The sequence below is a fragment of the Lissotriton vulgaris genome, chromosome 10 (genome assembly GCF_964263255.1).
Source record: "Lissotriton vulgaris chromosome 10, aLisVul1.2, whole genome shotgun sequence".
NCBI classification, from domain to species: domain Eukaryota; kingdom Metazoa; phylum Chordata; class Amphibia; order Caudata; family Salamandridae; genus Lissotriton; species Lissotriton vulgaris.
Window position 1 is genome coordinate 127,148,672 of NC_141698.1, and position 21,403 is coordinate 127,170,074.

Here is a 21,403-nt window from a genome sequence, read left to right on the forward strand (position 1 = left end):
GGGGGTACCTCTCTGTCCCTTCGGATCGGAAAGAGGCTGATCTTCAGCCAATTAACATGGAGGCCAGACGCCTCCCCAAGAGCCGTAGGGAGATGTTCCACCCTCCCTAGCTCTGTGCATAGGTCATGTAGGTAAAGCACCACATCATCCGCATAGAGGGAAAAAAAATAAAGAGCAGATCTGAAAAATGGTAGAAGAGACCACTGCGTGCTCTGCATGCCGATGGCTTAAGTGCGAGGGTAAAAAGTAGAGGGGAAATCGGACAACCCTGTCTGGTGCCACGCACCACACCACACTGCCTTGCAATAGTGCAACCTATCCCAATCCAGGCAACAGAGTCCGCATACAGTGGAAAGGTCCAGGAGACAAAACGATATCCCAATCCCATCTGAAGCATGACAGCGCGCAGGTAGTTTCAGTCCAGCTGTCGAATGCTTTCTGGATATCCACAAACATGCATCCAGCCTATTCCAGCAGGTGCGGACCCTACCCTAGGATCGCCTTTAGCTGCCAAACGTTAAGAGCAATACACCGGCCAGGTATAAATTCAGACTGGTCAGCAAGAATCAATCGAGACATATGGGGAAGTAAGCGTTGCACCAGTATTCCGCTAATGATCTTATAGGCAAAATTTAACGATGACAATCGCCAGAAAGCAGTCACTTCCATAGCAGGCTTCCCCTGCTGGAGCGAAGGGATAATTAGAGCCAAATTTCGGGGGGGGGGGGGGGGTCTGAACCTTTAATCAGTAGGCAGAGTGGAGCTGCAGGGGCTCTTAGAAGGGGGGGAAACAACTGCAAGGCCTCATTAACATTCAAATGGTCATTTTAAGACCTGTAAAACGTTCGGGTGCGGCTCTGTGTGTGCCCGGGATCTGTCTCATCCCGGGCTGCCCCACACGACGAGGGGGGCTGAAGCCCGGTGAGTCCAATGGGTGTTGCGCGCCTGGCCTCTCGCAGGGCGGGGGCAGCGTCTTAGCGTTTAGAGCGTGGTGGTAGAAGGCCACCAAGTGGGGGACGTGGAAATCAAGGTATGTGCCATAAAACTCCACCGGAAGGCCATCTGTCCCGGCAACATCCTGCGGGCCTCACGCCGCACCTCAACCCGGATCTCTTCCTCCGTAATTTCCTCCCCTAATGCATCTTTCATCCCGTAGTAAACCCACTAAGTGGTAAATCAGTTTATCATTCAAGAATGGGGCAATGCCGTGGCAGCTCCCAAGCCACAATTAACTGAGAGTAATATTCCACACCAATGAATTGCTCTATCCAGGGTATCAGTAATTCTGAGTGCTGTATTAGTTCATCAGTATTACACATGACCTCATAATTAAGGCCAACGTACAGGGTTGGATTGGGATTAAAAATCGGCCCGGGCACGCATATTAAAATCGGCCCTCGTTTGCATAATGCCTTCCATCAAATCACTACTTTCAGCGTAATTTTACATTAAAAGGGGTGTGGGGGGGAAATGCACGCATCAGTTTACACTAGTGAAACACACCTGAAAACAAGTGAGGCCACTTCTGCTCAGGTCTCCTACCCCGCTCAGTATGCCTACATTAATGGGAGGCCCAACGGAAGAAAAAGGGTTACACCTGTACCTGTTGCTGCTATACGGGAGATAATGAGTGCCCATTTCCCTCCAGAAAGGCCACTCAGACACCCGCTGGGCCGCTGGCGGTAAAGTCGAACAACAGAGACACCACCCAAATCGGCCCCCAGACTGCATAAAAGCAGCCCTCAGCTGGGACTCGCCCCCGGGCCCTCGGGCACTGCCCGAATGCCCCCGTTACCAATCCGACGCTGCCAACGTACACTAACAAGCAAAGTCTACCCTGGCCAAGAATAAACATAAATAAGAGTAAAACAATCAGGACTCAGAGGCAGGATGGTCAGACCACCGAACCCGTAATAAGGTCCATAGAGTGTCCCAAACTTTGTGAGCTTTCCACGTCACAAAGCATCTGAACAACTTATCAAGATGTGATTTGTCAGACTTTGCAACAGTAATTGTGAACCTAGCGCCACTGAAAAAGTTAATACTTCTCCTTCTGGTGATTAACATTACTTATCGTTCATACAAAAATTATTCATATCTGTAGGAGGCTGCCCCTTCACAAAGTCTTTCTTCATGTTTGCTGATTCTTAGTAAAAACCTGTTTATGCAAACATGCTCTATTTTTACTCTTTTTCACAATGCCCTGTCTGTCCTATTCACACTTTTTTTTTAGTGTAGATTTGTATTTTTGGATTAATGGCACATTGCCATCTACAATTATCACTCTGTATTCTGGTTTTGCAAATGCCTAGAACTAATTGCTTCATAAGTGACTTACTTTGTACTGTCTGTTCTCTGGTCCTCATCGCATCAGTTGCGGCTTCTATGCCTGCCATTTCGTTACCTAGTACCCCAGAATGGTTTGGCACCAATGCCATTTTTATGGGGAAACAGCCTTAATTTTGCATGCACTACAACGTGTGCGATTACAATGCAGTGAAGTAGTGTGGCTCACTGGTTAGAGGCGGCAGACCCGAGAGCAGAGGACGGACCGGGACCAGGGTTCGATTCCCGGCGCGGCAGGTTTCTGGACCAGGGTCAGCGGACTCGATAATTCTCTCGCCTCGTTGCCCACTCTGATCAGCGATCACACTCGGCAACTCTGGGCATTAGCTTGCCTCATCTTCACTAACGGCCCCACCAGACCGCCGGGGATGCCTGGTCTCACCCTGGAGATACCCATTAAGGGACCATCTCTCAGGGATACCAGGAAGGGTTTCGCAGCGGTCGAAGCGCCTTGGTACCCTCCGGGTAAGTAGTGCGCTATATAAATGCCTATACATACATACACATACAATGCGGTTGTTACAACGACAGCGTTATTACAATGCAAGCCATTAGATCGCAAGTCATTTCTACGACTTGCTGTAGGGGGCGTGCTGAAATAAAGAATAGTATAATTTACTATTCCAACATCTTCCCTACTGTTGCACACGCTTGAATTGGAATAGTAAATTACACGATTCCTAAGTCCAGTGTGCCCCCTACAGCAAGTCGTAGAAACGACTTGCGATTCAATGGTTTGCGTTGTAACAACAGTGTCATTGTAACGACCACGTTGTAATCGCATGCGTTGTTGCGCATGCAATGTAACACGGCATATTCTTTCTTTGTCAACTCTAGGTGTATTAAGGAGTAATCTTATAAATTCTGCCTTTTATAAAAAAAAAATCCTTTTCCACACAGTAAGTGCACTACAGCAGTCTGAGAAAAAAAATGGGTTTACGTTCAAATAATTGCAGAACGGTTTCACTGGCATTAAATCTGCAAGTAGTTAATGTACGTGCAGTTGCGAAAGTCTTTCGCTCTGTTTTTACATGGCCACAGATTACCCACTGACGGTCCTGAGCAGTTCGCCCTTGACAGATATCTCCAGACATCAATATATTACTTTGGGCTGCTGAACCAGGATGGCCTGATGTCTTGTCTGTTCTGACAGATGCGGGAGCCGGGACACGTGAGAATGAGCAAAGATTACACAGCAGAAAGAGAATCGAGTTTCTTGCATTTCTCCTGGCTTCTCCCAACTCCCCGGGCGGCCTTCTGAGGACCATTTTTTCAAACACTGGAAGTTGCCCTTCGACTTTTTACCATCAAGCAATAGCGCAGAAGTGCCGGGAGTGTCGCGGTCCCCAAGCGTCTGTCAAGATGCTGGAGGTTAATAAAAAAAAATATTCCTTTACTAAGAACAAGAAAAGAGCCGCTTTCCGCATAACGAACGCTTTCCGTAAAGCAAGTAAAATGAAAATAAAATCTTAAGTCGTTTATGAAGGTAGCGCCCCTTCTCCTGTTAGCGCCTTCAGTTCTGCTGACAGTAAAAGGCAGGAAATAAGTGTGAATGCAAAAGTACAGTATATTGGTCGCTTTGATTTGATAGGTACTGCATTTGGGCATACTAGCACTCTATTTGTGCACTCCTGGCATCAATAAAGTAGACTGATGCAGACTAGGGTACGGAAAGTGTGTTGCATCTTTTTTGTTAAGGGAGTAATTCTTCACAACTAATTATGTAGAGATGGTCTGGCAGGAGGCAGTTAATCAGAGGTTTGTGAGGTACAGACTTTTTGACCGTACTCTGGAGTAATACACTGTACATTTAATACATTCCCGTGGAACAAGGCTTTTATCGACCCCTGTCAAGTGCATGTATCCATATGAATGATACTACAGTTAGAGGAATGCATGTATGTAACTGTTGCTGTCCACCACATGGGAGCCTCCCTGCATAGGTAGACCGCTCCCCCAAGCCACTATGCCCATATAAGGCAGTTGTTATTCACCATCTAAGAACTGGCTAGAATACACACACACCTTCCCACCAAGCATACTACCTCCAAGTTTGGCTGGAAGGAGATACTGAAAATGATCCTTTTCGAATGTCGGCAATTTTGATTTTAAAACAATAGTCCCTTTGACTGGGAGATCAGAACCCTATACATTTCCCCAGTCCTTAAAAAACACTGGCTATGTGAATCTGGTACTCGGAATTCAAATTAGGACCAGATGAAAACGGGAAACAGCAAATATCAGTACCGCCAAACAACGCGCTGCCTTTGCGACATGCGTTAGGTAAAGCAGCGTTGGACTTAAAAGTCCAACGCTTTCCCTACTGTTGCGGGGAACTGGAGTTGGACTAGTAAATTATACTATTCCAAAGTCCAGAACCCCTCTAAGGCAAGTTGTTGTAACAACGTGAGTTCCAAATGGAATGTGTGGTTTAGACGCATTTGTTGTTCAACCCACGTTGTTACGAAACGTGTGGCAACGGAAAGCGTTGTTGTGTCATACAACCGATGAGTACTTTCATGAATGTGGATCTTGCAAAAGCTCCTGTTTCAACAATGACCGAGCTGAAAGAAGTTTTGCTTTGTACCTTAATCTGTCTTCTGAGTGCTCACCAAGAAAGCAGCCAGACCTAAATATGTGACAATGTTATACTGTACCTGGTACCAGTCTTCAATATGATCTAAACAGAGCCCTGTCTAGATACTGCACTGTTGGCATCCAGAGCCTCAAGTCGCTCAGATCATGCATTATGTCTAGGCCTGGGTGGAGTTCGTGGAGTTTTACTCCGCGGATTTCCACAAAATGGCGGAAAAACTCAGATGCGCTGCGCGGAGTTCCATAAGCGGTGGAGTCTGTTAGGTCATGCTGCTTGCACTGATTTTTAGCACTGGAAGTTTGTCCCACACTGTAAAATCAGCACGAACTACACTACGCGTCGCGCCAAAGAATGCTGCTACTTTCTGCCGCTCAAGTAGACATTCTACTGGAGCAGCAGCTTCCTCAACGCAAGCAGCAGATTTCTCAATGCGAGGAGTCGCGACCTGCCAGCATTGAGAAATTTCACCGGTAGGTCTAGCGTGAATATTTTTCTCGTGAGTGCTCGCCAACTTAACGTTGGTGAGCCGATTGAGAGAAAAAACTCCATTCTGCGTCACTTCGCGGAGTTTTTTGGAACTCCGCGCAGAGTGGGCAAATCTCTGCGAACTCTGCCAGCAAATCTTCGTCCACCCCTAATTATGTTTCCTGGAACTGACAGGCATCACTTACAGGCTGAGAAGAAAAACAGACAATAGTCAACAGGTGGCGATTTCTGGAGTATCAAACTGAGACCATCGGTACAGCAAACTTTCAAGCCATGTGCAACACATTTGCAACAGTCTTTAATGGCATTCTTTACTAGAAGGTGACTCATTATAGCTACTGCAAAGGAGGTATTTGCCCAAATGTGTGTTATATAGAATCCCTCTTCCCAACACTCCCACTAGGTCCAATGTAAGCTAGTTCTGAATGAAGATGTAGACCATATACTAAAAAAAAAGTAAAATATATAAACCGTGAAGTTGATGCCTATCCAGGTTGGATACTACCCCTCTTCCATGAGCCCACCACTGTTAAAAGCAATCTGGAATTGATATGGCATACCCTGGTGTATACCGCGCTATTGCAAGGCTCCCAACATTAGGGATAGTTCGAGAAAAAGTGGTAGGCAAACATCTACAGTAACGCCTACTTAAGCATAGTATTTAGATCTTACAGAGTCTGAATTTAGGCTACATCATAAAACAGACTTACTTAACAGACAATACTCACAAAATAACGTAAGAACACAGCTGTTGACATAAGACATTTCTGCGATTTGTTACGCACTGCACCATTTGGTTCTTCATTGAAGTCAGTGGAGTGATTCGCTAGCATGATTCGGGTCCTTCCTGTAGGAATGTTCTAAATCCATCACGTGTCTGGACACATTTCGTCTAAATCCTACAGATTAAAGTGAGGAGTCCCTAAGGGTTGCCCATATGTCATCATGTTTGTTTAATGTCCGTCTGTAGCCACTGATGCCTATTTTGTAATCAATCCCATAGCTGATGATAGCGGCTACTCCTACAACTATGGATCAATCATAAATAGAATCTATCACTTTTTACCACTATGTGGAGAGAGTTCCAGTGGTAGAATCTTTTACCATCCACACTTGCTAATTGATAGGCTGGAGGAAGCAGTAAAGCAAAATCAATCAATAATCAATCAGCGGTTTTAACGTGCACAACTCACCCGTGAAGGTCTCAAGACACGGGGGAGGGGGACTTTCAGGTACGAGCAGCTCCGTACGTCATTCGAAGAGTTCCTTTCTGAATTGGTGCAGTGTTGGGCTTCGTTGGATGCAGAGGGGGAGTTCGTTCTAGGTCTGGGTCGCCAGGTAGGAGAAGGTTCTGCCACCTGCTCTGGCCTTATTAGAAGAACTTGGTATTCTTGCCTTGTGTAGATATTTTAAAATGTCCAATAGATACTGTGGTCAAGAGCCAAGAGGCAGTTATACAGGAGGCACAAACACTTACATTTAATGCAGATTTCTACCTGTAGCTAGTAGAGTTTTTTCCTGTCCAGGACATATGATATTACTTTCTTAGGCCACAAACAAGTTCAACTCCTGCACTCAATGAAACAACATTTTCCAATCACACCAACACGTGTCTTCCCATCACTCTGTCACTTCAATGTGCCTATTAATTGTTTTATAGAATAACGTTGCGGCTGGGTTAGGAGCAGCATTTCCTCATATTTCATTCTTTCTTACCTTCCTTCTCTTTGTGACTCAATGCTTGTTCACACAGAAGAGGGGAGCAAAACATGCCCTTCATTCACCCGTATACTACACCCCTGCCAAAGCAATGTTGATCACAATATACCGCTGTTAAAATTATTTAAAAATTACTAGTTGAAAGTAAAGCATTTGTGTTTTTTAAGTATTATTTATTTTTCCGTTAGTATTGTAAGTAATAATTTTTTCCAGACCATTTTATTTTACCTAGACCCTATTTTCTGGAGTACTTTATGCATGAGTTCTGGTTTTAACTTAAAAAAAAAACGTTATTTAGCACTTTATGTTAACACCCACTAACATTTAAAATGAGTACGGTTTCATGATCTTACCTGGTATTTTATAGTACTTCTTATGTTTTTATACTCTGCTGTATATAAATTGCTTTATTTTTATGAGCTTTTATCACTGAATAAAATAATATTATTGAATTGAATTGATTTGAATTAATGAATATTAAGAGCAAGGTGTGAATTGATCCACTTGATAGCATGGTCATTGCAGACACCTGATATTTAGTCTTTTTACACTTTTTTTTAATATGCAACAATGTTGATAAAATGCGCTGATTTGAGTTTGTCACATTTTTTTATTTAATGAGATTTTATATAGCGCAAACTTTACCCGAAGGTGTCAGAGCGCTTTACATAAGAACCAGTTGCAAAACATAAGGACTTAGGATTACATGCGTTACATAAAAGATATAAACAGAAAAAATTGCAAATGTACAAGATGTAAAGTCACACATGGAGGAGATAGAAACAGAAAGAAAACTTGCAAATGTACAAGATGTAAAGTGATCGTTGACCTCCCGACAAGTCAAGTGTGCGAGTCTGAGGGCACTGCTAGTCTCTCCCCTTCATACAGCTGACGGAGCTCCCTCTCGTTACCAAGAGACCTGATCTCTTCCGGACAATCTCTCCCCACATCTCAATCACATACATGTGTTTACGCAGGTCCAACACATACAGACTAGACTACCCGCCCATGTGCGGATGGGCAACGTCTTTATTTAATCAAGTCTCACAATTGCAGCTCTTGATAACCCTCATTCAAGTAGGCCTCGCCCTTATCACCACTAACAGAAACATGTTCAGAATCATCTTATAGCTATTTTAGCTTTCTGTATCCACCTACTGGTTACTCGTCAGTATATCCTAAATACTGAACACAAACATTGCCGTAACACACCCTCTTAGTAGGCAATCCCACACAATGCGCTATTGTAAAGACATTGAATAGTCCAAGGAGCCATAGTGACCAGCAGCTACAACAGTGGGAGATCCAGCTTCCTACAACCACCCAAATTTTGCATCAGCTTTTCATGGCTCCTGGAAATTGCCATATGGTCCACACTTACGTGTTCTTGACACAGTTTCCCGTATTTGGCTTTTGTATATAATGATACTGGAGGCCATCCGTGCTTCCTTTTTAATATTAATCCATTGAGTCCATACGTATTGTTGCCAGTTTGCTTTTCCAGACTATTGTTGGAACGCGTGCTGTGAAACTGAAATTTAGCTATGGCAGTTTGTGTAAGTGTAACAGTTTAGTTGCAGCTCGTCACATGTGAGTTGCTATTCTGAAGCTGCAGATAGATTTGCTGCAGCTCACTAATTCTGCTACCCAGTGGTTAATTTGTAAAAAATATAAGTGCTGGGGCTCTCGTCGAGAGGCAGCTTGCACCATCCCATTTCTCCTGGTAGATCTGCCTAAAACAGAGCTAACTATCAACCATGAAAGTGGGGAGAGGATGTGGCGTAATGGCCACAGATGCCGACTTTGGAGAAGGCGAACCAGGATCGAGTCTCTGTGTCGACTCAACATCCTGTGATTCTGGGCACATCACTTAATCTCCATGTAAATGAATGTGTCCTTAACTGGTGCTCATGAAAAGCGCTGGTGTTGATGATTAAGTGCCAGTACTGAGCACCGGAAACCACAGGCTCAAATTAAGCACAGTTGCTACCTTGGCTTTGCCAGAAAACTTCATAAGGCCCATAATATATTACTTAGATTTTATAGACTTGTGGCTTTCACCACAGACCCTAATTTAAATAATCACTGCTGTCCTGAATGAGGGTGGTGTCGTGCATGCTGCATCTTTTGGTGATGCGGTCTTTAGCAATGGCAGTCTACAAAGCTTCTTCAGACCTTGCAGTGGCGCACTGACCTCCCACTACAACAAAAACAGCAAAGTCATTTAGCACTCCCATTCATAACCCATGCATTACAACGAGATTCATCTAAATCAAACTCCTTTTATATTCTCATTGACCAATTTGAGTAATTAGCTGACTAGACACTGAACAAATCTCTATTAACCCCTTTGATGCTCATGACGAGCTCAGCTCGTCACGAACAATGGGAAAGGAGGATCTGCAGCACAGAGGGGGAATTGCTGCAGCAGTGATAGTGTTAATCAAACCACTACACCTAACCCATCAAAGGAAAACACATACCATACGAAAAAAGAATCAGACATCAAGAAAGTGCTACAGTTATGACCGAAGCCCCTATAAAAAGCTGACAACATAACGTAACCCTATGCACTCTCCGTCAAAAAGTCAGGCTACATTAAATACATACAGAATGGTGGCAAAAGGTCTGCAATTATACATTTATCTAATACAAGGCAAAGGTGTGGAATTCCTATCACCCCCTGCAGCGCAAACGGTTCGGCTGCCAGTTTGCAGTACCGTTCCGTGCCGGAAGGCTGTCGGCCAGTAACTCACGATTTGCATCCATATGTATGACTAGTTCAGACCTGTACATATAATCAATCAATGCAAAGCCTTTTTGGTTTAGGTAGAGTAATAATCACAGCACTGGAATTAAGCGATCGTGCGGCCACGGCGTCTTTCGCATAAGTGTAGATTTGCCAAATCTGTCACATAATCCACCAAATGCTGCAAAATCTGCAGATTTTACCTCGCAAAACTTTTTTAGATAAAACAGTTCAAAAGTTACTAAAAAACAGCAATAAGTGTTGCAGTGCAGTGAAATTGAGAGCTTGACTGGTCACCTAATTCTGTGTTTAACTGGTACTAACGAGGAGCAACCAATGACCAGGCAGTGTTAAGAAGTGCAAAATGGCAAAAGAATTAAATAATACTATCACAAAATGTGCTACATAATTTGCCTTTTCTTTCCGCATAATTTACTCAAAATAGCTTTATTTCGGGCACCAGGGCCATAAAAGTACAAATACAAACCCAAATAAAGGATAATTTGATCGATTTATTCAACCCTGCCGCACCACTTGGGCCTTCCCTACCGCACAATTCTGGTGGTCCTGGTAATAATCTAACAGAGTAGTAATAGTCAGCTTGCAATTGAACAGATGACTCTTCAACAACCTCCTACCTTGAAAAAAATGACCGGGGCATAGCTTCACAAAAAACATGATATACCAGTGAGAGTAAGTGAACATTTAGCTTTTAGTTACATTATGCCTTTCTCGGGGGTAATTTGTACTTCTACAGTTATCTAAAGGAATCTCAGTGTGTTAGCCTACATTTGAATGGTGCATTTGCCAAATAGTAGGAAATTCTCAGGGCCAGTGACTATCAAGAGCAGAGTATTAACTAGTGGGATGCAAGGGGATTTCAAAGGCAGGGGTGGCACATCTGGCTGCAGTTTTGAAAGTCTGTAAATATCACTCAGGATAACCGGATGGCAGAAACCATCCCAGATCCTCGTTAATGGGGGAATCCTCGATAGACATGAGTTAATTATGGATAAAAAGAGAACACTGAGGGGCATATTAACAAGGAACAGGGAAAATGAACGCTAAAGGCACTTAGTGTTAATTTTGTTAACGCCCGCTGTCGCTGGATAATTTCACCTGGTTATCGCATTATTAACAAAGCTAACCACCTAGGAGATAAAAAAATCCAGCAATAGCGGCATTTTGGGAGGTTATCGCTGGTAATGGAGCGACAAAACTACAAGGATAAAGTTATCCTTGTTGATAGCCCATGGTGGACTTAGCCATGTAATCCACCTCCCATTGGATTACATGGCTAAGTCTGAAAATTAGCAGACGTAAAAAGCAGTGTTAACCGTGGTTAGCACTACTTTTTTTGTCTCTAACAGGGTTAGCATGCAGTTTGATATTAGGAGAAAAGTCGCATAGCGACATTTGTCCTATTATTTTGCTCTGGAACGCCCACTTTGCATCTCATAGAGATGCAAAGGGAAGCGTAGTGGAAAAGGGTGCTAACATGCGGTTTTGCATGTTAGCACCATGTTGTTGATAGGGCAATATTTTTTATCTCCGATTCTTTGGCTTTTAAAGCCAAAAAAGCCAAAGATAAAGCCCTTGATAATATGCCCCTTAGTTCGAATAGTCATGAATTTTTGTGCTGTAATTTGAATATTTTGTGTGCTGAGATTCACCCGCTGATTTTTACTTTGGCTGAAGTACATTACTTTATTTTACCGCTTGAAGCTTAAAAAAAGACAGATGTCATGGTTTGGAGAAAAGGGACGGAGAAAAGAGGAAGCACTGTTCATCACTGACCCCTGAAAACGTATGAACTGAAAATTAAGACAGTTCTATGACATCTAGTCCCAGACTAAAAAGACTCGGTTGTTAAACATGGGTTAAACCTTCATAATGCATGGCAGAGCGGAAAAACAGGCAGATTGTTCAAACATGCACTGTGTGCTCAAAGTCTGCCGACATGCTTTATCCAGTTGAAGAAACAAGTCCTGTTTTTTTACTTTCATTGTCTGGTACCACATACTTGTTTCAGCGTATTTTTCATCAGGTTGTTGTACTCATGTCCAAAACAGCATGCTTGAGAACAGTGCTTGAAATGGAGAAATAGAAGTGCAGGTATTCTGGAGCAGAGTACCTGCTTGTTTCTGAGAAGTGCCAGTACTCTCCGATTAAAAGTATTATGTGGCTCTTGAGAAGTTCCAGTACACTCCCTCTCAAAATAAAAAAGTGTTGGTACTCCCCAGTGCTTAATTTGTAAAATATTAAGTGCCAGGGCTGTGACCAAGAGGTTAAGCCCTTGTCTTCGCTGCCAAAACAACTACTAACCATCTCTCTTGCATGTAAATGCGACCGTTCAGATTATTCCAGGTCCCCAATGCTAAAGGAATGGCTGGGGAGGCAGGTATTAGCAATTTTAATGTATATTGTGTTCATAAACTACTGTTTTTCTGCTCATCACTAAATTAGATGAGCAGCGCCACAATGTGGTGGACTGTTGAAAGTATGTTGTTGACAATTAGGTACCAGTGCCGAGCACCGGAAACCAATTAAGTGTTGGTGCTTAGCACCGAAAATCCCCGGCTCAAATTAAGCACTGGTACTTCCTGCCGGGCAATAACGGCCCATTCAAAGCACTGCTTGAGAAGATATGTGTCAGTGGCTCCTAACCGGTGCCTACTCAGGAGGCCAAAGAGTTTAGAAAATGAAATAATATTAGCAGATTAACAAAGTATATATGCAGGAAAAAGCTAAATTGAAAACTTTAAAACGATGTATAAATGGGAAGGAATTTGAAATTGGAGGCCATACATTAAGTTACTATCCTTATCTTGATTTGGAGTGGCCTCAATAAAAGCACTGGTATGCGCCAACAAAAACAGAGCCTGTATTAGGAGCAAAAAAGACAAAGTGTTATCGCTTTGTGTTTTAGAACTAAAACTATATTTAGAAAAGCTCCAACTTTCCCATTAAAATGTTGAATTTTGCGTATTTTTTTGGTTAACTATTTCATAATTTGTGTGTTTGTTTGATGTATATCTGGGTCTTTATTTTTGTGTATTGTTTTGAGGTTCAAATCTCCGAAACTGCTTACATAAGTGTCCGGGCTTCCAGTAGCGATTCAGTGTGGGTCCACAGAAGTCAAAAAGTTGAGGATCACCGTTATATAGGATAATAATGGTGATGTCACCTTTGTCACTTACATTTTTTATCAATAGCTCTTTAGGATACTTTAGTGAAACTGTGAGTATGTGTTATGTCTCTTGATCAAACTCTCATTCTACTCCTGACTTAGCAAAGGATGAGACCCGAAGTAGGCCTCCAACATGCACAACACGGTACTACCAGGATGTGAAGCCTTCCTTACACTGAGCAATTGTTAAGAAATACTACAAAAGGAGCATTCATTAGTAGTTTCATTAAAAGGCAAATCTTACTGTTCTACTTATTAAGGCAATATCAATGTATCGCGTAACCCCATCGCCGCTGGGCTAATTCCCCCGCAGCGCAGGGGGGAGGGCGGCCGCGCGTGGCGCTGCTGATGATGAGCTTAGCTCGTCATGCAGCACGATGGCGCTGTGCTGATGACTAGCTGAGCTCGTCATGGCCACGCCCGCTCAATGGAACGCTCAGCAAAGCGGGGTAATTATCCCCGCGTGGGCGTTCCGCGGAAGTCATGACGATCTGAGCTCGTCATCAGCACAGCGCCACCGTGCTGCATGACGAGCTGAGCTCGTCATCAGCACGCAAGAGGTTAATGCAACCAACAACATACCATATTGAAGCCTCACTCTTTATTATGTAATCAGAAAAATTGTGTGTGTGTGTGTACATATATATATATATATATATACACACACACAGATATACAGACAGGGCACTATGAATGTGTGGAGGGTGCTTTAGCAAGGAGTACAAACTTTGCAATTAAACTATACGCTCTATTTAAACCAGTGTATAGGTAAGATTTCTTTCTTGCTTTTTTGCTGTATGTGGAATTCCATGTTAGGAATATGTGGTGCATTTTTGGGTCTGGCATTATTTGAGATTTGCTTATCTTACTAAAATATGTAAAATATACTTACATCCTGGGACTTTCAGTCACCTCTCTTCATCCATTGATCTGTTTTCGCCCACCACAGCATACAGCATGGGGCAGAGGGTCGCACTACGTATGCCACTGGTTAACGTCACTTTGAGTGACTGCATTATGCTCTCTCACAAGGAGCAGAGCACCATGCAAGCTAGTTCCCTTCACTGCCAGTGTTTCTATAGTTACTTTATAACTACCTTAGTGTTGCCTTTGTGTTTAGAGCCTGGTGTGGTAGCAGGACCCTTCTAAGGCATATCCCATGTTTACAGATCCCATCTCCTGTCAATGCTGTTTTAACACCTTGGCTGCTTAAGATATTCCCCTGCTGTGCTGGACCATAATAGAAATGGGTGTGGTCATGACGAGCTCAGCTCGTCATGAGCACACGAGCACTGTGCCTCATGACGAGCTGAGCTCATCATGAGCATCGAAGGGGTTAAATGTGTTTGGGACTGTTTTGCTTTTATGACTGCTGCTATTTCACAGCATACCAAATAGTGCTCATTGGAAACTGTTCTGTATTGTTATCCTGTTTTTACTCTTTTTGTTTCTCTTTTGCCTTCTTTCTTTCGTTCCCCTCTTTCTCTCCTTCTTATGCACTTTCATTCCTTCTTTCTCTTTCTTGCCTTTTTCTTCCCTTCTCCCTTGCTTTCTTTCTTTTTCAAATGCAAGAGGCTTGCAGCCAATGCCAGGCTTATTAACTTTTTAGGTCTGTGTTAACCTAGACTTTTAGATTTTATTAAAATAATGTGTATAACAGTTACTTATAGGGGTTTCCACCAGACTTCATCCATTAGTCTGTGGTTGGATGTCATTCACATTTTTCTTCCATCCACTCCATTGGATGTCATTCACATTTTTCTTCCATCCACTCCAGTACGCATTAAGGGGTGATGTGTCAGCCGACTTCAACCATCGGCTAACTTCACCTGGAATAAGACATGCTACCCCTTCACAAGAAAGGCATCCATACACAAAGTAGTTCCCTTCAGTGCCCGGAGTACTATAGTAATGTTTGTTTTTTTTAGACCTAAAACTGTTTTTGCTTATAGCAAATGATCATTATTTTATTTGATTAATGAGTGCACAGCATATCCCCAAACAAAGTTTTGCAAAAACCGTGACAAAACAAGAATTGCCCCAAGGCACACCAGCCAAAGCCATACCCATTGTTTTGCCAATGCTTGTTAGGTTTCTTGTGCATGGTACTTGCCCATTCATTGAAAACAGATTATATTCTACGCTTACTTGACGGGCATTGGGTCAACCACTGGCTTATTTTACTCCAGATCTTTCAGCCACTACCATGAGACTTTATTGATCACATCTTTGTTAAGCCCAAAGGTGCATTTTTATTCTCACTGTTTTTCCATTGGCTGTAAGGGTGTGTCCTTCTGCCTCTAAGGAAATGTATGAGGGACTATTTTTTATCAGAAATCATTCAAGCTCTAACAAATGCCTCTGAAAACTAAATGGTACAGAAAAAAGTTGCTTTATTTTCTGCTGCACCTGTTTCAGCAGCTTTTGTCAGCGCTCACTCCCCTGGACACAAACAAGCACAGGCAAAGCCAACACCTTTGGCATTTGTGCGGGGTGTATACTATGGACAGTACACCATAAAAATGCCAAACCTAGTGCGTATGCCATTGATTATTATGTTTAGAAATCAAAATGCTTTCACACTAACATTGATAAATATAAAAGTCCCAAGAGTTGGAGGAGAAAAATCTGCACCTGACAGGTAGGAGACCATCTCAAAGATACATATATCAGTCCAACGAAAAAAAGTAGAACTTTAATCAATGTAACTGTGTTTCTCGTCTAAATTAATCAGGGCGAACTCTGCAGGTTTCATCTGCTGCTCGGTGGGGTTACCTCTGTCCTTCTCTGTACACAATAGATTCAAGTCGACAGAGCCATTGATAAGACGGCTTTCTGTAATGGATTCCTGTGGTCCTATAAACATTGATTAGATGCACTCAATTCAATTACTGCCCAATTAACAAAGGGGTTCCATCTATTATCCGAAAAGTACAAACACATTCTAACAGCGAGAGGAGGATTAGGAGGGCTGCCACTAGAGCAGTCAATAGTTTTAAGAGTAAAGTCCACTTAGCCAATTGTTAGAGCCATTTAAAACTGCAGGCTCTACTTACTAAAAGTGTTTCCCCGTTCAATTTCCATGAAATAAAATCCCCTGATGAATAGGACGTGTGATCAACCTCAGGTCAAGTATACTTTACCACATTGTTCGCCAGACCAATCTAACAATTCTGTGTAATTTATGCTTACCATTACTTTGCATAATTATAATCCAGTTTAACAAGCCAGCCATGTGACCTACTGTTCAAGCAAGGACACACCTCGTATAGAGACACATGCAAGCTGCCTTAAGAGATGTAGCCATCTATCAAACACTGCAGCGCGTCTGACCTCTGCATCTCCTCTCCTGGCATTTGTCAGCAGTCTTTGATGGAAGTTCCATAAAGCTAGGAAAGTTAAAATAAGTGATAAATTCAACACCAAGAACCAGGGAAAATGTTTGTAATTTCAAATGTCTCATTGAAATAGAAGCCAGTTTGCATACAATTATATTGTGACTAACTGAAAAGTCCTATTCTACAAGAGAGCAAAAATAGAACAAGTCTTGCTCTGGATGTGTCAGTCAACAAAAGACTGATGAACTCTTTGGAAAGGCAGGAAGAATCAAAGGCAAGCACACAGCCACATGATTCTGGTCTTACCTTGCCACACTCGGTCACAAAAAGATACTAAAAACTTTTTATTTTGTATTTTTGAAAACACAAGTACCTTCCTTCAACTGCTTGCCCTAAGACCACCCCTTCTCATCCTCGAACTCTTCGCCTGCAGGCTCCTTTGGAAATATTTCAACTAAAGTTCTAAATCAAGATAATACGTAGTATGACTCAAGCCGCTGCAATCTTGATCTCACTAGAAAGCCTACCATTTTTCTTCACTCATCGTCACGGTGTCGCCACTCGCCATACAGGCAATTAAAGAGGTCTTGGGTGCAATTCATGTTGTACATGTTCTTCTAGTTGAGACAGCCCTACTTCAGTACTCGCAATGTCCAGCGTGCACTATTAGCAGCATGTATGTAATGTTACATGTCTGATTGGGTCATATATTAGAGTCAAATATTTTGGGTTTATGGGGATAGATATCCAGGCACACCTGTGAAGAGCACTCAAGACCACTCTCCAGTAGACCATATGTCTAACACCTGCTCATCATAAGTGTATTCCGCCCCTGCTTTTTTTCTCAAAACCCTTCCAGGATTTTTCCATACTCTCTGGAAATGTTGGTTTTAATTTTGCAAGGGTGTAGTACTTATCCGTCAATTTTAGCTTATCTATTGTTTTGTATAGGTCTGTTATATCTTTACAGAGCCGGTCTAATCTTTGCACTGCACCTCTGTAGCCAGAACTGCCTTCAAGCGGCCCTTGTATTCCAAAACACTTGGGAGGCTGTTGCCCTTATAGGTTAGTTTTATGTTGGCAGATGTTTGGAACTTTTGTGAAAGGTAGTCAGTCGCCCAAACAAAGCCAAGTTTCTATTAGGAGTCTTATGTGTCTCTGGGTGCTTTACCCTGTGTCTTCGTGGAATTATCTTATACTCGCCCCTCCTTCTACCCTATGGTTTTTTTTGTTACCTTGCTAAATATTGTTCAAGTTTCTTGACAATGCAAAGAACCTCCATACTAGCCAACCTGCCAGATGCCAAGCATTCATCCCTTAAGAGAATTTATTGAGGTGGAGGAGTGCTCGGGCCTGAGAATGTGGACGTAAAGTACTTAGTTGCTTTTCTGTCCATTTCAGTACTGTTTCTATGACTTACTTAATTCATATGGCCTGTTTGTTTTGTGTAACAATATCAAGCCCCACCATTGTCACACATCAATTCCTATGTGGACCCCGTTTTTCAGGTGGCCTTATCTAGGCTGTCCCACTCTGGAGTAAAATAAAAACTATGGTAGTGGAACACCCCTGTTAAATTTCGGGATAAATAAAAGTTTGTTTTATACAATGCTTTTCTCGCCCGGCATACATAAGTAAACAGCACTATTTAGAGCCTATTAAGATAGAAAACTCGGTTTGTTGGTAAAACATCTAACATATGCAACAAATTGGGAATAGTATTTTTTTTTCACTTCCATCTTTCCCAGGCACAAGACACCTAGCTTATTCCTTTCCTTTGTTGAGGGTTTCCCTGATTTAATATATTGGTAGAGGCTAGTCTGCTTTACTAGTTGCTTGGATGAGTTATTGGCTTTGGTGCGGAAGGATTTATCTTACTTTTTTGCTCAGGAACAGGGAGAAATGTATTTAGCATTTCCGGATTAAGTTTCAGGGACAGTATTCCGGCTTGGCAGGGTTGAAATCCTGACACTTTCTTAACCCCTTCTGCGCTTGCGTCGGCCGACGGCCGACGTAAGCACTCCCTCCCTGGTGCTGCGCACGACCGTTGGCCGACACACCCTTTAGAACGCCCGCACCGCGGCGGACATTCAGCCACAGTAAACGGGTTAAATGCCAGCAGTTTCGGCATCAAAGCTGAACACATTCTGGATCAATCAGAGGAACCACAGCATCATCTGAAAGTAAAGTCTCTCACATCCAAATGTACTTCCTTTGTACTGGAATTAACTCTGGTATTATGGTCTTTGGGTAAATTGACTTTGTAAGAGGAAATAGGGCGCATCATTGATCGGGGATTTTATTGGAGTACATTGTCCAGATCTGTGTCAATGCGCTTCAATCCTGGTTGAAGGGTCTTGTTGACAAGGAATTGGGCGAGAGTAAGACTGTGTGTTATGTATTCTCCCTACTTTCTCTAATAGGTGCATTAATTGTAGAAATTCACCAAATGTCTGTCTTCCTAGGAAGAATCCTGCCTGATCCGAGTCATGCCACAGGGACAGCAACATCAAATTACTTGCTAGCACTTAAAACATTATTTTGTGTCTACATTCCTTTATTGCACTGTCTTCTTTCATCTATCTCTGGCATGAGTGGTCCTTGATTTTGTTTGTGAATTGCTCTGGGGCTTTCACTCTCAGCCAGCAGTTTGTCAGCCTTATTGCCGTTTTCATAAAATCAATGTCTGAAGTGTCATACTGCTTATTCAGCTCTCAACATCCAGTGAATGGTTTTGATCTTTAATCTTCAGCACTTGCTTTAGGGTCTCTGCTGTTTCCTTAAATCTTGCAGTAGAGTAGCTGTTGTCAGCCTGTGAAGTCAGGGAACAGGGCCAGGCATTTCCCGCTAACCACTACTTCCAGACAGTCACAAAAGATAACGTACACTATTTTCTTTATCTTGCTGTTCAAGATAGTTGTCTATTTGTATTTCGATCTCTTCCTTACAATCATATTCTTTGAATGGTTGTTCTCTGAATCTCCCCTTTCTTGGGCCTCTATTCCTCATGTGTGTTTCTGATGCAATATGCACTAGGGCTTTGTCCACAATGGTAATACTATACCATTGATACCTTCAAAAATGCTTATGAGTTGAGCACTGATCCATATGCCATCTATGTTTGTGAACACGTGGTGCACATCAGAGTAAAATACATAATCTATTCTTTGTGGGTGAAGGGTTCCCTAGGATACCCGAGTCCTGCATTTTTTTCAGAAATCTAGAAGCTGTGTTGTTGTTACAAACACACCTTTCGACCTATTCCATTCAAAGTCTTACACAACATTGAAACTTTCTGCTTGGGTGATGGCCTCATCTGCAAATTCTTTTGCAGAAATGATTCCTGTAGGGAAATGGTGCTCTACACTGAGATTACAGGTACATTCTTTTCATCTAGTTTTCCTTTGATCGACCATAATCTAAATTCATCTGAGTTTTCAGCTGAATATTTTGTGCCTGATGTAGCGTAATAATAATTGAAAACTATATTTTGTGCTGAAATCCATCCCTTATTTCAGAGTGCAGGTACATTTTCTGTATGGACAGTATATTTATAGCTTTGTCCACCGGATAGTGTCAGATCGTCTTTCTCTTTGTTGGCATTTATGCCCCTTACATTCAGTGTCATAACCTTAGTTACCTTGTCAGATCACTATGTGATCTGCTGCCATGATCAATGTATGGACACCTAAAAACAGTTATGACTTCACTCAAGGCTTGAATGCCACTAAATGTTTCACACCATCTATATACACCCTTTATCCATTTATCTTTCTATTGGTACACCTCTTACTAATCCATAGCTGTCCGCTCTCTTGCGGAAGTCTGCAACCCCTGTCAGGACTATCATGAAGTTACAGGCCGTCGCCCGGTAGCACTGATCTTGTCAGGCCATTAGATGGGTCTGTGACCCCTGTGTGCCAGGAGGAGGGTCACTAAGACTGTTGGGACCATTGCCATTGCAACTAAGACTATGGCCATCTTCCGTGCAACTGATGCTGTGGGCCATCGCTCGTGTCTGCGACCACCGTGTGCCAAAAGGGAGCCACTGAGACTGTTGGGGATGTCGTACAGAGTTTCTGACCTGATTGGGAAAGGCCCCAATATCTGTTACCTCCGCATGCCAGGAGGGGGCAAGTGTTCGTGACCAGCAGAGAGGATCAGGAACAAGCCGAAAAGTTGCCTGCTGCTTCACCATCTTACCAGCAGGAACGGCGAAGAAGGAGCGCATCCAAAAGATATTGCAGTTTACATCCCTCACCGATCACTGGTTCCGCCAATCCGCGGGAGGGGCATGGTGCAAGCTGATCAGTGTGGATAGCGGGGCACAGAAGCACCCTGGCTCCTGGACTCTTCTGAAGTCTGCAGGTGTGATAAGCTGAAAGCACAGGCTGTATGCCCATGTGAGACTTGTTCAAGCTTGGCGGTTAACTGCCCGTAGAGCAAAGAAAATTTCAAGGCCACAGCCAGACTTTGAGGCAGTTAGCACTTGGGGTCACCTGCAAGAATGAAAAATCCATAGAGGAGGAGGAGAGTGAGAAGCAAGAGGACCTGCGGGTTGGAGCACTGCCCAGACCAGAGCCAGGGCCCTAGACTGGATGTATGACGGTACAACGCGTACCGTTACAACGCGTCCCTTTACGACGTAGTTTCAACAACGCAAGTCGTTACAACGACTTGCGTTGGGGGGGGCGCTGATAGTGAATAGTTTAATTTACTATTCCAACACCAGTCCCCGTGGATAGTAGGGAAGGTGTTGGATAGTAAATTAAACTATCCCCTATCCTAGAGTGCCCTCCAGCGAAAGTCGTTGTAACGACTTCGTTGTTAAAGCTGCGTCGTAAAGGTACTGTGTTGTACCAGTTACGTTGTAAAGGATGTTTCCCCCTAGACTTGGGAGACTACGTGTGTGGGTTATTTAGTTTGCTGTGTTTGGGGTGGATACAAAAATACTGCTTTATACACTAAAGATCAATACT

The 21,403-nt window shown here is 43.0% G+C and overlaps 1 protein-coding gene across 1 annotated transcript in view; it reads right to left on the bottom strand.

The window, feature by feature from the left end:
* The window catches only part of SDK1 (sidekick cell adhesion molecule 1), a 1,937,536-nt gene that overhangs the window by 965,352 nt on the left and 950,781 nt on the right, over positions 1-21,403 (bottom strand). The gene's annotated exons all lie outside the window — the stretch shown is intronic.